The sequence below is a fragment of the Rutilus rutilus genome, assembly GCF_951802725.1.
Source record: "Rutilus rutilus genome assembly, chromosome: 21".
Classification (NCBI taxonomy): domain Eukaryota; kingdom Metazoa; phylum Chordata; class Actinopteri; order Cypriniformes; family Leuciscidae; genus Rutilus; species Rutilus rutilus.
Genome location: NC_140226.1, coordinates 29,847,778 through 29,868,009, shown reverse-complemented (window position 1 = coordinate 29,868,009; position 20,232 = coordinate 29,847,778).

Sequence of the window (20,232 nt, the reverse complement as noted above, 5' to 3'; positions counted from 1 at the left end):
TGGTGCCACAAGGCTATTTTGCCCAACAAAATTAGTTTTGGCTAGCTTCACGTAGCTAATCTGCATTCTAGGGTAATTTCTCCACTCCTAATTGTTAATTTGAGTGATACAATAATGGCTAATTCATGTTTTAGCTAAAGCCACAGAGGCACAGTTGTTGTAAACTGTTATCACTTCCATTTAGCCACACAGTTTGAATCTCTCCCATGCCAGTAAGTAAGAACACAACTTCGAATCTAGAGCAAAGCACTATAAAATGCCTCTGAATGCAAGTTTTGAGTTGCTGGTCTCAGCTTTGAGCATCTCTGCTCAAAACCAATGCTTCCAGTAGAAAAGTGCTGAGGTTCAGGCCAAACCTAGTCCAATTTCCCAAGCCAAGTCTATTTCAGTGACTCCATATGGTTCTTTAGCAAATCCTTAGCACTCTGTGTGAAATCGATCTCCGGCACATGAGAGAATTTTCTCACGGTGCTCTCGGATTTTCTACGAGAGAAGGACACATGCTGAGTTTCATATGTGGCCCAATTACTGCACCAGACTCTTTCAGCTTCGCTACTCTCACTCTTGGCTAAACCTATCTGCTCTACACATTGCTTTGTTTCCTTTTGTTCTCCTTCCAGCCTGTTATGCTATCACTGTCTCGTACCATTCTTCACACTTGCTGGTGTTGTTTGGTGGCCAGAACAGCAACTTATGACTCTCAAGCCCAGAACTTTTCTACACCATTCAGAATGTATTCCATTTCAGCTCGGTTTTTTTGCATAGCCAATGATATACTGTACAGTTCAAAGAAATTTTGGGTAACACTTTATTTTATAGTGTCCTCGTTTCACATACATATTAGGCATAATTAAAAGCAACTATCCCTTATCCAAACCCTAATCCTAACCCTAACACTATGTACATGTTGCTAATTAATATTACTCAGTACTTAATTGCATAATTACACTGTAATAAGGACAACTTAAAATAAAGTGCATGTAACCTTTACGTTTTGGTAAAACATAAACATATAATACAATTACATTTATTTTAAACATTTTATAATGGAAAATCATTCATGTAAATAATTGAATTATTTGTCTAATCATTATTTTTAAAATATTTTCAAAGATATTTTTGAAGGTAAGAATTTTTTGTTGACAAAGGCTATCGTGAATTATGAATATATCAATATCACCACATTTCTGGAGTGTCACACCACATGGCATTTTACAATCTGGACTAACCTTGCCTTGTCATAAAAAAAAAGTCAAATTACTTGATATTTTTAATAGATTATTTACCTTGACATGCAGTCATGCAGGGGTCCTCTCTATGATTTCATTTCTATTTTTATGTTTAATTTCTGAATTTTTTTATGCATTTTGGTCAAATGCATGACTTTGATTTTTGGCACACAAAAGGGCAATGTTTTTTTTTTTTAACATGACATAGTTACACGTTACATACGTACTATAATAACAGTAAATTATGCATAATTACAAGCAACTATAACCGTAAACCAAACCCTAACTTTATAGTAAATACATGTAATTAATTCATATTCTTTTATCAATATTAATAGTTATTTGTGTAATTACACTGTAACAGCATGACCTTATAATAAAGTGTATTACCACAAAAGTATTTCAAGTAATATACTAAGCAGTGAAGCAGGACTGTTGTGTTGGGGAAACCTGTTTGTCATTATTTTTTATAATTCATTTAGGGCAGCTGATGGAAGTGACACACTTCACCTGTAAAAAGCACATTTTAAGCCCTTTTGGTTTTGTCAAACACATTCTGGATCTTGACAATAGGCTACTTAGTATTCACTGACTGTAACCACCCTTTTATCATTCATGCTTCAAAGAGTACTGGTGTAAAATAAGAGCAGTAATCAGAAATAGTGGTTGTCTGTTTTGTAAGAGTGCTGTCAGGCAGATTGCTTCAGCGAAGAGGTCTTCAGCATGATAATAAGGGTTGGATGTAAATGACTGTCCTCTTCACTCACCATGGATTCTCTGCCCAGAGAAGAGATATAGTTAAGTCAATAAATCAATAAATCAATAGGTGAACATACTATATGTTTTCAAGGGCAATAGAGTTCGCCTGCTCTTTCTTCTTCCTGTTATTACTTTTTTTGTCATTTGCCCTCTGAGGGAGAGGATCAACAAAAATTCATCATCAGAAAAAGAGCAGGGGTGTGTTTCCTGCCCAACAACGTAACTCGCATGCTTAACTACCAGTATACGATGCATCATTGAAGGAATCAGCTAGTCACGTTAAAAAATCAGCTAACCGTAGGCTATATTTTCGCAAATTTGTCGTTCAAACATGTTGGTTAATGATGTCACTAATAACTTCTTTTAATTAATATGCTTGAGATCAAACTAATGCTAGATCAGGGGTGCCCAATCCTGTTCCTGTAGATCTCTATCTTCCTGGGATGCGTTTCCCGTAAAGCAAGCATAGGCTACTTCGTTTTTTTTTTTTACACGTACACGAGCATACGCGCACATTCGATCGCACAGCCTTGCGAAGTATAATTCAGTAGGCCTATAGTGAAAAATTGACTGGGGTTTGAGACTTCTTCACAGGCATAACTCTCACGCAAAGTTTGCACTTTGTTTGTGTGATACCCACTAACTCATCTTCATGGTTTAAAATGGAAACATTTCGAGATGATGGACAACCGTTCACATTTCACATGATAATAAAAATTAAGCAAAAATATTAAAGAAATTAGTGAAAAGTGAAAGAAGTAAATGAATGTAAATTAATAAAAGAGGTGCCGTAGTAGGCCTGTGCCATGATCACGCAGTTGGTTTGGAAGATGTGGGTAATATGGTTTATCTATTTTGAAACATAAACTGGAGCAACAGTTTGTGAAATTGCAGCTATTTGATAGCTACAGAACTTAAAGATCTCCCTCTTAATTTTCTTTCTTGTTGCATTAAAAATGAAATGGTTTAACTTTTGTTTTCGCACAGGCGAAGTGAGGGAAAAACATTGAGTTTAGGTCAATCGGTTATTAGCTCTGCTTCAACTGTGCGATACCCTCACGAGGGGCGCCAAAATTTCGGACGTGCCAGAAATTCATCCGACCATCCGATTGCCGGTCGGCACGAACACTGCACGACAAAACTGAAAATCGGCCCAACTCAAGTCGCACGAGTCAGAATTCAGCTCAAAAGCAGACACAAATCGCACAGTGTATGCGCACTCTCTCAAAAAATGGTGCTGTAAATCTCTTGACAAGCTAAAAGACCTATTCGAAATAAAAGATAGCCTATAGATTGTACTGAATGTCAGCTTGCTTATTTTGCTCAAGATAAGGATTCATTACAGTCCTCCTGTAGTCAATAATTGTATCCCCTAAAACTAATCTTTGATCACCAACATGACATTTTTAAAGGTTTTTTCCTTGAAAAAAAATGTCTTCATGCCTTAAAATAGCTTGAATGTACCTCGACACCCTTGCCTCATTTATTATACGGTTCTATGAATATGCAAATTAGCCCTGCCTCCACTCACTCACACCAGTTCAGAGATCCACTCGTTGATAATCGCACGTTGATGTGATTGGTTACAAGGTAGTTTGTGACGACAGAAACACCTGAGACTTTTTGAGACTGTTTTTGGTTCACTGCAGATTTAAGGAGAAAATACTCTGCAATGGTGTCGACTTATGAATTTGGAGGACATGGTTCGTCTTAAACCATATTAAAAAACACCACATAGGCATATAAACAACATTAAAAACTTGATTTTCACCACAGGGGACGTTAAGTCCACATGCCATGCAAACAAAACCACAGGTCGAGAGCTGTAGTTCGTCCAACCACACAACTGTTGGTTGGAATATGGTTTTCGGGGGAAAAACAGACTTGTTTAACTATGCTGATAACGACGGAACTAACGGACTAACGATGCTTTTGGGAAATGCACCCCAGACAGACATTCAGTGCGTGACTGGAGCCTGAGATGTCTGTCCAGCTGCCGCAGGAAGGAATTTCTGTAAAGAGAGAGAGAGAGAGAGAGAGAGAGAGAGAGAGAGAGAGACTATTGTAATGAGATACGGAAGTGACATTAGGCCTACATTGATTCCAACTAAATTAGTGAGAGAGTGACTAATTACAAACGTCTGAGATTGTGCTTACATTTTTTCAATTTGATTTAGCCTCTTTGCTTTTTTGAGTAAATAGCCTTGCCCTTGATGCATGCATATTACTGTTGCTCATGGTTAGGGATTTGTAAGTATTGACACAATATCCTGCACCATTTGTGTTATACGGACATAACTTATACCTCAAATTAAACATCTTATTGAGCAGAGGTATGTTATTACTTTTTTAAACAAATTTATGATTTTTGCCTGACAGATGATAATGGGCTACAGCAACTGCATAGCAAGTAGCAACACTAGAAACCAATTTTCTAATGACAAACTAGTCAATAGGCCATTTTTGAAAGGAAGATAGTGGATGCTTGGTTTGTCAGGCAGGGAAATTAAATGCTAAATTAGCTAATGTCTTACAATAATAAAGTTTACTTAATTAATATTGTCTGTGAACAGTCCTGTGGGCCCCCAGGACCATAGAGGACTTTAGTTGGCATCCTTTATCATAAGGCTTTTTGCAGTATGTAGGCTATGCATGCCTACCAATATTTTTGCAAAACTCTAAAAATGGATCTATTTAAACTATTTATTATTTTCACTGCCATTTCCAGTTGAAATGAACACTAGTGGCAGTAAAACACCAACAACATTTATTCCTTTTAACACAATTTATTATTACATAGCAGATTATTGATTAATAAATTCTTATTTTGTGTGGTTTCTTGCACAATACTATGTTATGAACTCTAATTTACTAATTTACCATAGTGCATGATTTGTAAACTAATACATTTTGGCGTTTACATCACATAATCAGCTCCATATGTATGACTTTTTTGACTTGGTAATCTTAAACAGTAGCTTACCTTGGGCAGCATTGCACTTGCGATGCGGAGCGCTTGGGTACGAGTGCCGTGAAACATGAGTCACTATAAAAAAGCTTGAAGACAAAAACTCACAAAGAAGATGAAATGCCATGGTTGCTTCAGAAAAATGTGTTTTTAACTCATGTTTGCTTTCGTTAACACTATCAGTAAGGTTTATGGTTTAGTGTACCTGGTTCTTTTCAAACTAGATAGAGAATTAACCTTTAAGCGGCACTCAACAGACAATTCATTTCTGAGCTGCTGCGATACGTACAACAGCCAATGTAATAAACCATTGCCGGATTCCAGAGGCGGACAGAGTACACAGCTTCATTACTTGAGTAAAAGTACAGATACCCCTTGCTAAATTTTACTCAAGTACAAGTAAAAGTACTACAGTCAGATGTCTACTTAAGTAAAAGTACTGAAGTACTTGTTTTTAAAAGTACTTGAGTATCAAGAGTACAAGTAAATATTGCATTACTACTGCCACAGTGCTTACATTGGTAAACAGCAAACACTTGAAGCGAAAACTATCATTAACTTGTTCAGAAAATTGAAATAGTCTGGCGAGGTGGGGCCACGGGTTGGCACATTCCCGGGATGGACCTTCATCTATTGTTTCGTCCATGGTTTCGTCTCTTATCTAAATCTGACCATGGAGTTGACTTTGGTGGAAAGCTGAAGGTGATTGCTGATAGGCTGTCCCAATCAGTGGCGCCTGCACAATCCAATCACGTTTGAGCGGGAAACAACAAATTGAGGGTTTCCGAGATTTTTCTTTTTTCCTTTTTTTTTTTGAAGAAGTAACGGGTACTCACGGTTATGGATAGAAATGTAGCGGAGTAAAGAGTACAATATTTGCCTCCCAAATGTACTTGAGTAAAGTTATGAGTACTCCCCAAAAATGATACTCGAGTAAAGTACAGATCCCTCAAAATTGGACTTAAGTACTGTACTCAAGTAAATGTACTCCGTTACTGTCCGGCTCTGCCAGATTCACGTTCAACCGAACACGCTTTTATCGCCGCCGTTATATAATTTTGTAGAAATGTCACCACAGGCACATTTTTCCAATGAGTCCACTGTATCACAAGTCATTTTCCTCCATTTTCAACAGAAAAAGGCATAAAGTACTTGAAAGGCAGTGATTCTGTTCAAAATATTGCTGACCCTTCTGTTCTGTGAGTCGGTGATTGGTAGTACTGGCATTATTTCTCGACTCTGCTCAAAGTATCAGCTCTATACGCCCTTCTTTTGCACTTGACCAAAACGCTAATGTGAGGAGATTAAAATTCAACTTCCATTGATTCCAGGAGCCAATAGCATGTTCCTCGGTCAGAGCTATCATGGCTAATGAGGCAGATGGCTGTTAAGCCTCTATATTTAGAACTGTCAGGTTCATGGTATTGGATAAGCAATCTTTTAAGGCAAATTAATCAGGCAGACCTTTTCTAATCAGTCAGACCTCACATGATTTATGTTGAAAATATACATACGTATTCAAACAATTCATGAATGCGGTGCTGTGCTCTTCATTATATTTAAATATTCAATTCCCAAACGTATGTATGCATTACATGCCTTCAGAGCTCTCTGACGTCGTGTGTATCGACTATGAGGTTTTAATATCTGTCATACAGTATGGCTATCACACATTTCATGTGCAGGGACACTTGAAGGAGAGCGGTAACCTGAAGTCTCTTTTCTCTTTCCCAGACCTGATGGGTCACCTTCACGGTCAGTGTCTTCACAGCCACCTCCAGCTGGAATAAATATTCCATGTGTGCTATAAAGATAACACTTAGCTGTTATAGAGAGAACGGGAAGGTTTTCAGGCAGCATCAGTATTACTGCACATATGGTTGAGCTGGTAAATATTTAATATGTGTGGCTACTTGCACACACAGATAGCAATGTATGGTTTTAATTAAACACATTGTGGTGTGATTGTAAGGAGCCATTGGGATAATGCCTTAGGTGTTCCAGAAGACAGACGGTGGTATTTTGGGGTGTAATGATCCACTCAGACAAGAGTTATGCATTGCTGATAAAGGGCAGAGAAACAAGAGGAATAAATGCTGATTGCTTTATTTAAAGTCAACATTTCTTAATACTAGGGTTGTCCTTGTTATTTAAATACAATATAAAAATAACATATTAAAGAATTTACAAATTGAATCATGTTCCCTGACCCACAAATAAATGTGTAAAAAGAAAATATGACACGTACTATCAATGTAAACAATACATATCGCAATAATTTCTGTTTGAAAGTCGATTACAAAATGAATTGCTGCAGACTGTCAGAGGATGATTCAATGATTTATAACCAAAAAAATATTGACTTCTAATAATTGGAGAGACTTCTATACCCTCAGTATCCCTGGCTGGTGTTGGTTTACATCAGTTATTCTGATTTTATGCTGTTACTTTCAGTTAATGCATCAAAGTTCCATCTCATGCCCTTTAGTGTGCTTTGATGCATGTTTGAACAAGCTTTCAAATAGTGGGTGAGATTCTTTAAATTATGCACATAAAGACAAGTGCTCTGCCTTCCATATATATGTCCAGAGCCCCAATGCTGTTCTCCACTTAAATAGCGTTAAGGAACATTGCAAAAAACGTCACAGTCCACTTTTAGACAAACACTTGCGAACTTCCCTAAGCACTTCCCCTCGGGGGAATCCCTGCCGCCATTTTGGAGTGCATTCCACTTCGTGAAGTGGACGAGGGAAGTTTATATGGACAGACCCTCGCTCCCTCGATTTTGACCGAGGGAGCGAGTCTACTTCATATGTACACTTCAGGCAGCTCCATATACCACAATGCAACACGATTGTTGCGTCAACGCATATTGCGTTTAATTTACCCCACCACAAACAACTCTATGATATTATTAATTATTTAAAAAACACCTATATGTATAGAATGCTGCATTAAACAATTTTGTAAGGGAAAAAACTAAATAATAAATCAACCCCATAGTGAATTCTAAGTGATCTAAGGGTTTAGCACATTCCAATTCAGCCTATTGCAAAGGTTCTGCCAGTAATGGGCACTCATTCAACGTAAGCAATGACGTACATGCGAGTGAACGAGACGGAGGGAAGTTAGCGAGTGAAGGGTATGACAATTTTGGACTGGAACGCAGCCTCGGAACGCAGCCACATGCTTAGCCAATCATCTTCATCCTAGACAGACGTCAAAAACTGATGCTTTGCTTCAGTGAAGGTCTGCATGAATGATCTGACAATTTACCTGACTGAGGAAATAACCCATAGATCATCTCTCTGCTGTTTGTTGCTTGTCTTGTTGTTGTTTCAGCATAAAGCTGGTTGACCATGGATGTCTTGCTGGTTTAGCTGGTTACAATAACTGGTGGGGACCCCTGCCTAAATAGCTAGTTGGCACTAGGTAATATTAGCCAATAACCTGTGCGGGCTAGATGATGTCAGCCGAAAGGAAAAGTTGTTTCAGAGGCAGAGCAAGCTGTTACATTTTGATGAATCGTGCACATTAAGGCCTAGGACGTGTATAATTTTAATTTCATGTTGTCGTTAGTGACCACATGTTTCTATTGCAGTGTAAGCCTTAAACCAGCTGATCAGCATGCGTCTGACATAGCCTTTAGGCAAACTTCTTAAACTGACATTGTGTTGTTCAGATGGGTTGTCTTTTACTGTTGTGTACAGGTCAGCAATCTGGTGGACACAACAAGGATAGAGAGCAGAAACAGCTGTGATTCTAACCCTTTTAAGAATTCCTCTGTGGATTTGAATGAAAGATCTGAACGGCTCTGTCCTTTCCTCAAAACTACAGGCACTTTACCGCACATTGCTTCTTAGAGTCTGCAGCTCTTCCAAGAGCAATATAAATCTTGCAAATGTAGGAAATGGCTTGTACAGCAACTTTATTTAGACATTGTGTTAGATGTGGGTCATCTCTCTTAAATGTTAATTTCTCTATATATTTAGAAAGACATTAAAGGAATAGTTCACCCAAAAATGAAAATGCCATCATCAATTACACACCCTCTTATCCTTCCAAACCCTTAAGACTATTGTTCATCTTCTAAACACAAACAGTTACTCACCCTCATTGGTTCTCGTGTTTCGGCCTGATTTTGTTTGAAATGACATCAGATCAGTTTGTTCTTCGATTTCGCTTGAAGTGTATCAGGGCCTTGAGGACAGTAACAATGATGATTTTACCATATCAATTTGAGCGTGAGTCCAATGATGAAACATTGGAAGAACTATAATCAACCCGAACCTCCATCGCAAGCACGACTTGAGCAGGACGTTTATCAGTGGTAAGTTGGACATTCTGGGGGTGTTTAGAGAGAGAGTACTTGAGCAAGTTAGCAAGGACAAAAGTGGACAGTGTTTATGTCTTTATATCCTATTATTGTACAGATAGCCCTTGTACAATAGTCCCTTTTACTCTGTTCTAATAATAAAGACTCAGAGAAAGAATGCTTTGTATTACACTTGTGTGAGCAAAACATGCCCACAGCTAAATAGTAAACACTTTCCCAAAAAATAACAGTACATACGTTAGCAGAGTACTTACACAAATGACTGATGAAACATTACAGTTTGTAAACCAAATCCTTGGTAAATGGACTGCATTTATATAGCGCTTTCAACAGACACATGGCCTCCAAAGCGCTTTACATATTGCCTCACATTCATACACCGACGACGGTATCAGTATTGCAAGGCGCCATCCAGCTCGTCGGGAGCAGCTGGGGTTAGGTGTCTTGCTCATGGACACCTCGACACTTGGTCAGGTGGAACCAGGGATGGAACCACCAACCTTCCGGTTTGTAGACAACCTACATGGTAGTAAGAACAATCTGCATTAATCAACACAATTTTAGGTAATAGTGGGCACAAAACTATATATTTTGAACACTTGGTAGAAAATATATACATCAATAATTAATCAAACTTACAGGTTGTGATCATAGACTGTAAAAAAATATGGACGACGCCCATTCGCTCTCTTCCATTGGTGAGAAGTGAAGCCGCCAGTGTCCCAATATGGCACTGACATCTTGGGATTTGAGTCTGCGCAGTAGTGATTTCGGGACCAGACCTGCGCAGTAGTGAGCAGGAAGTAAAGCTTTTAAAGCTCCAATCTCCTCAGTCCTCCAAAGATCCCGAAAAAAAGCTCCCGAAGCTCTTTGCTCAGAGAACCTGTCAATCATGACGTCACACCACCATTTTTATAGCATCAAATAACTAACTAAAAACAAACTTATTTTAAAAACAAACACTTGAATTTACATCAGCGTGATAAAAACTACAGTAAATGACAGAAAACACCTTCGGAAAAAAAATATTTGAAGTGTAATTAAACTGTTTAGTTGGTCTCAAGTCCCTTTGAGTAACACGGGGAGGCGGGGCTTATGACCTATACTAGGACCAGTCACCGGGGGGCGATCGAGACGTTTTGGCTTCACCTTTCATGGCTTGTGCGGCACGCTTGGTTGTGATTGAGGAAAGCAAGTTGGTCCAAATAAAGTGGGTACTGCCCAGTGTTTAATGGATAAGCGATTCGCAAATCCCACGTTGATCTTGCCAAGATTTGAGAAGCAGTCAAACAAAACAAAAAAAGGTTAGCGTTATACTGCTCTGGTATCGTTGTAACACTGACTCTTCACATCCTCATCCTTTGGAAGTGTATATAAAGGGAATTTGCTCTTGCAGCTCAGAAAACAGTGTCTTCTTGACAAGTCGACAAAAGAAGTGGGTCAAAGTAGGCATCGTTGTAGGACTACTTTTTATGATAATTTTTTTTCTTTATTTTTTCTTTATTTTACAGCCCAATGGTCATACTGCAAGATACATTACAATCATGTTAAGACCAAAAAATTTGCCTCACTTCACAGATGTTGATAGATGCACGTTGTTGAAAGGTAACAGGACAGACACCATGCAGAGTTGGTGTTCTGTAAACATCATGCATTGAACTGGATCGGAAGAATGAAGTTTAATCTCATGTATCCGATTGTGTACAAAGCGGGTTACATGATGCGTTTGTTGGCTGCTGTCTTCTGAGTTTAACACACCTTTAGCTGGAAGGTATGAGGAGTTATAACACAAGGTAACATATTTAGAAGTCTCTAAGGTCAAACCGAACACCCCCTGCCTCTCCCACTACTGGAATGATGGATGAGGGGGCACTAGAAGAAAGGGTAATGGAGGTGGAGAAAGACAATCCAGTTAGTAACAGCAAATGGGCATCTTGGATGGTAAGGGCTCTAGAGAAAGGATGGATTTGGATCTGATGAGACGATGCCAATGTGTTGCCAAACTCTAATTAGTTTCCTATTTTAATGTCTGTAATGATGAATGGTAACCACTAAATTGCTATTGTCTGTGGAATGGTGAGTTGCAGTGAACATGAAATGGCATTTGCAAGCCATTTTACTTCCAAAATGTGTCAGTGAAACAGCCAACCAGGCTTATTGAGAAGGCTTCTTGCACACTTTTGAAGTGAATTGTGCAATGAGTGGAAGTAAAGTAAGTTCAGTTTTATCCATGTTGTATGTATTGTGACAGTCCGGACATAAAATATCTAGTGAGTGTCGCTATATGTATAATGCTTTGTCTTGTAAATACCAGCACTAAACCCTAAACCTAACTGACTGTTAACAAAAGCAGACATGAGACAAAAAGTAATTGCTTTGTCCATATGAGGGATTTCCTGGGCCGACATAAGTTATTATCCAGTATGAGTGAAACATACATGAGATTGTTTAGCGCTCCATTACATAATGCTGACTTTGCCTCGTTTTGGACATAAACAATCTTGTCTCTTAGAACTGAAATCTAGATTTATTCACATTGTCCCTTGAAAACCTCTACGTGAACACATTTTGTCCCCAAAAAGTGCAGTGTATTCTACGCCCATGCATTTCAGCTTGCTTTTAAGTCTTTGACCTCAGTTATCGTAACTGTGTGTTTCACAGGATTGGTAACCGAGTGCTCCGCATCGCAATTGCAAACGATATACCAGGTGAGCATATGAGCAAGTGTACTTTATCTGAAAACAGAAAAGCCATGATTATGGAGCTAGTTACGTAATGCAAACATCAAAATGCATTAGATCTACGATGATGATTAAGTGTTTTGAGGTCATATTGTGCAAGGAACCATGCAAAATAAGTCTGTATTAGGCTAATCAATAATCTTCCCCTGTAAACATAATTTGTCTGAAAAGGGATAAAAGTTGGTGTTTCACTGCTACATCTGTGTATTTAAACTGGAAACTGCTGTGAATTGTATGTACAGGTGAAACTCGAAAACTTCGAATATCGTGCAAAAGTTTGTGTACACTCTCAGAAAAAAAAGGTACAAAAGCTGTCACTGTGGCGGTACCTTTACAACAGGTACACCTTTGTACCTAAAGAGTGCAAATAAGTCCCTCAAAGGTACATATTGGTACCAAACGTGTACATATTAGTACCTAAATGGTACATATTAGAACCCTTTTGAAGGGTACTGTCCCAGTGACAGCTTTTGTACCTTTTTTTTCTGAGAGTGTATTTCAGTAATTCAAATTAAAAGGTGAAACTAATATATTTAGTATATATAACTATATACATATATGCATGATTATACTTTTCAGAGGGCCGACATTTCTGTATTTAAAATCCTTTAAAAAAAATTTATTTCATGTAATATTCAAATTTTCTGAGATTTTGAATTTGGGGTTTTCATAAGCTGTAAGCCATAATCATCAAAATTATAACTTGGTTTAACCTGTAGTCATGAACAGGCCTCAATATAGGTTCTTGTGAGTTTCAAACTAATTTTTTTTTACTCATAAGCATTTTAAGCATTTTCTTTCCCCAACTTGTATGACCTTGAAATCTACCATCTTCTTGGAGGAAAAATGTATTTTTAGTCATCTTTAAATGTTAGGAAATGGAAAAGTGTGTGCATATTTCAAGATAACTGCTTATGAGGCCATTATACTGTCTTTGAGTCCTGTCAGCTATGGTATTTTTATAGCTCTGGAACTTCTGTCCTTTCTTAGAATGATTGTAAGTTAAGGCACATTACTTCTCCAACACAATCTCTCTCTGCCAGCTCTCCACCCATGTGCACCTGTAGAAACCGTTCATCACAGAGGCAGCCAGAAAGTATATTAAATTGAATTACGCATGTAGTAGATGCGTATAAAAGTATATAAAAGTAACAGCACATCACTCCTAAACAAGCCGCATCATTTGAGATATCATTCATATAGCATAAACACTGAGATGCCAGTTTGGGAGCTTTCCCAGTCATGAAGAAGAAAAAAATCAGAAAGCAAGAAATTAAGGATGTGTTCACAGTTGTTGTTCAGTTCTTTTGGTTCTTTTGGTCTGGACCAAAAAAGAAAATTATACATTTAGTCCTGGTTCGCTTAACATTCACACTGCTTTTTTTGTTTAAACCTGAAGATATAAAATAACAAAATTCCGCTTTAATGATATATATTTTGCAACGGAACTTAACGAACATCCCAAACAATGCTCGAGATGCAACAGCACAACCTTGTTTAGCGTCGACTTTTAGCATCTTTCTTGTAACAACGTCTGACTCGTTTACATTTTACGTGGCATGAGAAATTGACATCCGATTAGAGCAGTCAGACTGAAATGCATTTCTAGAAATATGAATGTAGCTCAAAATGACTTCGTAAATGGCTTTTCTGCTGTTCACACTTGCTAAATATGATCGGATTCCAATCGGATATGCACAAAAATCATCTAACGAGGCTTAATATTTGGCATATAGTTGCAAAGTTACTTATATGTAGTGGTTTATATGTAGTAACTTCAAAATAAAGTGTTACCAAAATCTTAGTGGTGGATCATAAACAAATCCTCTTTGTGTCACAGTTTTAACCTCATCTGAGACATGTACACTTGCTGTAAATCTCACAATCACTGTAAAACCTCCACAATTAGTCAATTATCTAATTGAACAGGCAAGACCATCGATTTAGACCACACCACTTTTTCAAGTATACACTTCCTCCAGCATAGCCAGAAGGGACATTCGTCAGGCCATTCTCTTATTATCTCGGTGCCAAAAAGGCAGACAGACCCCAGATGCAGGGAGTTGGGCAATTCATTCTGTTCCCCTTCCAATCATACTTTATGACAGCTCTCCTGGGAGATTTACCATCTTATCAGCCTGTTGTTACTGTGGGCTCTGATGGTGAAGCAAATCATATGAGTGAGAGTGCTTCTTTCAGTAATGTCCACCTCCAGCACTTAGAGGATTACATTATGAGAAATAATGAGTTGATCACAGACCTCACGCTTAAATGTCATCACATTTACATGAAATGCTCTTCTTCCAATAACACATAATGGAGCTGAGGTCATAAAGAGAGTTATTTTCAACATAAACAGAGCATCTGCAAAAAAGATGTGTTTTGCTCTTTGCTTTTTACCCAAAGGCTCATATAATTAGCAAATAGCAGTATACAGCTTGATAAGGGTTGTAAACATGACAACCATTCATCTATTATTGATTATTCCATTGTGATTATCTTGCAATAAGAAATTTGTTTTTGTAAAGTTTATTGTCAGACTGCATAATGAGAGTGATACTGATTATTTGGATTTGTTGGGGTTTGAGAGTCGACATGAAATCCTATTTATTTCTGATTTTATATCCTGATATTATCATTGTTTTGTCTTTCTTAGCATATATTTAAATCAAGCTTTTAATGTTGTTTATATGCCTATGTGGTGTTTTTAATATGGTTTAAGACAAACCATGTGCACATTCATAAGTCAACACCATTGCTGAGTATTTTCTCCTTAAAACTGCAGTGAACCAAAGATTTGAAATCGCTGGTGTTTCTGTCGTCACAAACTACCATGTAACCAATCAAGTCAATGCGTGAAAGGAGATCACATTTTAGTGATCAAAGATGAGTTTTAAGGAATACAATTATTAACTACAGGGGGACTTTAACCATTTCTTACCATCTTTTACAGTTGTGTTGACTATTTTGCAGTTGAATGCAAACAAATGTGTCTTTGTGGTTCTTAATTTCATTTATACTTGCGTAATGTTTCTCTGATGCAATATTCACACAGTCTTTTTCTGCATCAGTAGAGCACACACTGCACCCTTGGTGGACTCTCTTCATGCCCTTGGTCAAATATGTCTGGACTTGAATGCCCTCTTGAGACTGCTGTGCCTATTTTGATCAGCATCATATTCACTTGTATTCGCCATTTGCTCAGCACTGCTTTTGTGTCTGTTCCATCAAGCAGAAGATAAGTATTGAAAAGAGGGAGAGAGAAAGAGACTGTCCTCACATAGCCTGGTGTGAAAAGATGCAAGTGGAGTGTGATTTTGCTGGGGTCACTGCATGAGACTTTGAACACTTTAAAGACTACTGTATCATTTGATGCGTGACTTTCTCAGGCCTCTAAATCAGTAGTTCCTAACCCTGGTCCTGCACATTTTAATGTCTCTCTTATCTGACACACTCATCTGAGTTTTTACTAACGAGCTGTTGAGTTGAATAAGATGTGTTCGATTAGGGAGACATTTCAGGAATCATTTACACAACACGAATTTGTGAAAACAGTGACGTCATGTGCATGAGTGTTACAGTGTTCAGTCTATAGGCGTAGTGTTTCTTTACATTGTGAAATTACCAACTGGCCTGGCATGAATAATACAGTGTTTTTAATCGTTTTCACGGATTTCCTATTTCCTGTTTCCTGTTCCTGGTGCCATATTTGTAGTTCTTTGTAGTTTTCCTTGTTGATTAGTCTGATTGTTCCCAGGTGTGTCTTGTTAGCTTGTTTTCCCTTGTGTGTGTGTGAGTGTGTGTGTGTGTATATATATAGCCCTTGAGTTCCTTTGTACTTTGTCAGTCATTGGATGAATGTAGATCGTTCCCCATTTATATCCGTGTCTCTGTCTGCCATCTCATCTGCTCCAGCGTTAAAGTCTGCGTGAACCGGAAGTTGCAAACGACTTTTCTCCAGTGCTGTGACGTATTTCCCAGTGAAAAGGAATATTGAACAGAGGGCAGGGTTTTACTCTAGCGCTCCTCCTCTCCATCTCTCGCTCATTACAGACTAACGATTTGAGGGGAGTGGTTAAGCGTTTCCCAAACCAAGCCGTCAAACCTACATCATCAGAGAAGGTCCTCCAATGCAGAGGGGAGGGGCATTTTCAGATTTTGATTAAAGATTACGAAGCCAAACATTTTTTTTCTGTGTTTTAACTTGCACGGATTAATTGTTCACCACAAGACTAGTAATATGCGCTAACAAAGTAAATATGGTCCATTTTGATTTCAGTTGGACTTTAAACAGACATATTGTTTGATAGATCTAGAGTGGCAACTAATATTTATATGCGTTTTATGTAATTAGTCTGCTATACTGTTATAAATATTTCATTGATTTACATTACAAGCTTTCAGAATGTCATCTTATATTTTGGCCATATAAACAACAACCTCTGCGTTGATGGAAAATCTTTGTAGTGAATGGCAACGAACAGAGTGTTTCAGGCCAAACGGAGGGGGAAAAACTGAAAGAAACGGTTCCATCAGCTAAACTCCGTCACATATAGGCAATAAAGCTGTAATATTTTTACCATTGTGCTGTTTAAAGAGTAGACAAAGTACGATAAAATTTTTCAGTGATAAACCTAGTCTTACAATAACTGTTCTGTTAAAGCAGCGCTATGCAGTTTTGGCAATTTCTTCACTGTTTTCTCGCTTTTTGCTCGCGGGTTTCTCTATAGAGCTCCCCCTACAGCTTCGGAATAGATATTTGACAACACTGTCGTCAAAACTCGTTGGCGATCTCCCCATCTTCTCTTTCTGGTCATGTGCATTTGTTTTCAAAGAAGCCGGCGAACGCACGGAGCCATGTCCACTGAGGTATGTATGATACACAGAAGGCTAGCACATAAATGTGTGTGTGCAGTGCCGTAAAGCAATTCGTTACTTCGTGAGACCTGATGTCATATGATACTTCCTGACGCTGAGGCCCGCCGGCCCAAAGTTGCAAGGGCGGTTTTTCCGCTCACAGGCGCTAGGGGGAAGCGAGACGGCCATCATTCAACCCGAAAAAAGTCATATAACCATTCCAATGACTCCGAAGCTGTTCAGTTAAGGTAAAGTAAGATGCATAGTTCCCCTTTAATAACCCTCTGTCGACTGTCCGTGGGCAGGGTGACAAAAATGTGGAATTATAATCCATAGTTTTCACGAAAGCCCTGAAGCTGTCAATATTCTTGTGGTGATTAATAAATATACTGCCGACAACATTATAACAATACAAAGCAGGTTGAAAATCGATGGAATAACACTTTAAAGGGTTCTGTCAAGTGCTTCATATATAGAACCTTGGGTTTCCCATGATGGTGTTTTTATGGATTTTGTTTTAATTAATTTTACATTGTAATTTTTTATGATTTAAACAGCTTACACTTAAACAGCGTAAACATTTTATCACTAGAACAAATTTAAATAACCCTTTAAACATATTATGCAATCATTTAAGACATTTCTCCTTTTATAGAACCAGGCATAAAGGGTTCTTTAAAATTGAGTCAAGAACCCTAGGATTCTATATAGAACGCCATTGAACTTTTTTTTTCTAAAAATGTGAGATTAATATTCTACTATATGGGGCATAAAACCAGAACTGCCTGAGTCAGCAACTAATATGCTTTGTACTTTGTCCCTGTTTCATCTGACTTGATGCTCACAAAATTATGCATGTTCATTGGGCAAAACCCATCATATCAACTGTTTGCTTCCCGGTAGTCTGTTTTTCCAAAATGTAATTGCAGAAGAAAGACATTAACTGCCATTGCTATGGAAAGATGAACAAGATTGCTTGTATGCATTCTCAAAACAACCTCCGTCTTCTATTGTGACATCTGTCCAATCTTTACCCACTATATTATATATTATATAATAAATCCAGCCGGCGCTGGCACTAATATCTAAAGGATAATGAAAAGCTTACAGGGAACCCATAGATTGCACAGGAGGTTTTATATTCATTGCTTTTCCTGCATTTCATTTTCACCAGTCCTGAGATTCCAGCTGATCTATACTTGCTGTTAATGTCTTCAGGGTTTATAAATTCCCTTGCTAATCAATGCTCCTTCTTGGCTTGATGACAGACTGGTTAATCTAATATTGAACCCTGTATTCTCCTGGCTTTATTCTTAACAAATATATCAATAGATTTTTATCTTCCCATCTCATTCGCTTATCTCCTAGTGTCACTAATTGTTTTCTCTCAACCTTCTACGGCTTTTTTAAAATCAAATAAATACTGTTAGTTTCTTATATATTTTTCTTAACATGGAGCTCATGTTCATGTATGAAGTGAAACGACGCCATTCTTCACAGTGTGACTTGAATGAAGACCCTGATTTCAGTGGACCCCTACACACTATTCACAACCCCATCTCGCTGCCTCTCTTATTGATCGCTTCTTCCCACAAGCAATGCATGTCTCAGCGTAAGACACAGCATCTCTCCAATTCACATTGGGGATAATTTAACTCGTTTGTCATTGGCCGAACTCCTTCTCTCGCTGCTTGCCAAAGCAGACATGCTGGGAATAGTGAGGAACGGATGTGTGCAGATTAATCTGTCCCAAAAGTGTGGCCTGTTATGAAATTGACACTTATTGAACTTTGCTCATGTCCTTCACAGAAAGTTCATGCTGTAATGGATGATGATTGATGACCTGTCGATGATTGATTCCTACCATGCCTCAATGGAATTGCTATTTAAGATGTGGTTCTGCCATTCTACTTTATTCCCGTGAAGCAAAGCTGAATTTTCGGCATCATTACACCAGTCTTCAGTGTCACATGATCCTTCAGAAATCATTCTAATATGCTGATCTGGTCCTCGAGAAACATTTCTTATTATCATATCATGTTGAAAACAGTTTTTGCTGCTTAATATTTTTGTGGAAACTGTGATACACCAATCAAATCTTTGGGGTAAGATTAATAATTAATACTTTTATACCACATGAACACATTAAATTGATCAAAAGGCAAAGCAAATACATAATGCTATAAAATATTTCTATTTCAAAAGTTGTATCACAATCTGCACAAAAATATTTAGCAGCAAAAAAGTTCTCCAATACTGATAAAAAATACGAACCATTATTAATAATTTAATAATTGCTAAGCTCCAAATCAGCATATCAGAATGATTTCTGAAGTATCATGTGACACTGAACACTGGAGTAATGATGCTGAAAATTCACCTTTGCCATCACAGGAATAAATTACACTTTTTAAAATATTAAATAGAACAGTTATTTTAACTTGTAATAATATTTCCCAATATTACTGTTTTTACACGTTTTGTTTTATTATTTCTTATTTCAAAAACATACAACCAATGTATAGTAGTGTGTAAACTTAACTTAGTACACAGTCACGTCATGTTTTTCCTCTGACCACGCTATCTCACGACCAATTCGTACGAATTCGTACGAATGATAAAAAGTTGGCTAATTCGTACTAATTCGTACGACCTCACTCGTACGAATTTGTACGATTTGTCTAAACCCACGTGATGGGTAGGTTTAGGGGCGGGGTCAGGGGTAGGTCATTCGTATGAATTCATACGAATCGGCCAATTCGTAAAATATGTACGATTTTGCAAAAAAGTCAGGTCGTATGAATTCGTACGAATAAGCCACCTCGTAGAATTTGTACGTTTTCCCGTGAGATCGGGCTCCTCTGACAGCCTTCTCTCTCCTCGTTCCTCATGTCTTTACAGTGCATTTTCGAGAATTGATGTGTCCTTCATGTTATTGGACTTCAGTCGACTTCCAGATTCCAGAATTTAGTACAGAGGAGCAAAGAAATGAAAACTCATCAATCAGAGTATTGAGAAACAGTCATAGCCTATTTCTGTTTCCCCGATGGACATTTAGTTAACCAGAGATGTGATTTTCCATGTATTTTTATGGATATCCATATTGGACCTGAGAAGTATGACCAACGTTAATGTTTTCAGGGTCTCTGAGCATTATTTTAGCCAAATTTCCAAAATGTTTTGACTGAACTGGAAAATAAAGGAAATTCAATTAATTTACACACTTAAAAGATTAGTTAAATCAAAAATGTAATCATGTCCAATGCATTCATTGTGTGCGAGAGAGTGCTTAGCCTACATGTGGTAAAATCGAGGAACTGTCCCAGTTAACACAGAACGTTC